The 655-nt window shown below is 39.2% G+C and overlaps 1 non-coding gene across 1 annotated transcript; it reads left to right on the top strand.

Moving 5' to 3' along the window:
- The first annotated feature begins 258 nt into the window (after positions 1-258).
- On the top strand, positions 259-320 carry LOC147002753 (U7 small nuclear RNA). Its single transcript, XR_015048576.1, has one exon. It is a non-coding gene; the product is annotated as a U7 small nuclear RNA (small nuclear RNA).
- Positions 321-655: the final 335 nt, after the last annotated feature.

Raw genomic sequence — 655 nt, 5'->3', positions numbered from 1 at the left:
AGCTAAACTTACTGTTTTTGCATACAAAGGCAGTCAGATCTCTGAAATCATTTGCTATGTTAAAAAAAATGAAAAAAAAAAGGAAAGAAAATAAAGGACAAGTTCTGTTTTGCTTTGTTTTCCTAAGAATCAAAGGGCTAAGTTCATAAAATGCTGATTCATAGGATAATCAAAAGGAAATCTGGGTTTATGACTGAATTGATGTATAAATACTTATTTTTGGTCTGCAAGAGTGAGTTACCTAGAGAGAGCTGATTGCAGAGATATATCTCTTTCAGAATTTTTCTGGCAGGTCTTCTGACTTTGGTTGGAAAACCAAAAAACTATTTAGAGAGCTGTTACAACTCTTTTAGAATTTTTTTTTCTAGCAGATCTATCCTGAGCTTTTGTCCCTGCCGGCAAGAACACACTCAGGACAACCGGAATCTTCTGTGGCAAAGCTTTATTGCTTACTTCTCAGGAAGATCTCGACCCCAGAAAATGGAGTCCCTTATATAGCGCTCAGCCATGACGTTTCAGCACCTGATGTGGTGTGACAGCTCTTGATTCGTTGCTCGCCCATCACACCACTATTACACCCCGAGAATGGGCAGTGACTAGGAGTGAGTTCACTCTCGCACTTGCACACAAGGCTTGTTTACTAGTTAGTCACAGT

This window comes from Mus caroli, unplaced genomic scaffold (assembly GCF_978045245.1).
Source record: "Mus caroli unplaced genomic scaffold, Mus_caroli_1 scaffold_9, whole genome shotgun sequence".
Lineage (NCBI taxonomy): Eukaryota > Metazoa > Chordata > Mammalia > Rodentia > Muridae > Mus > Mus caroli.
Note: the sequence above shows the minus strand (reverse complement) of the source record. Positions and strands in the feature narration are given on the sequence as shown.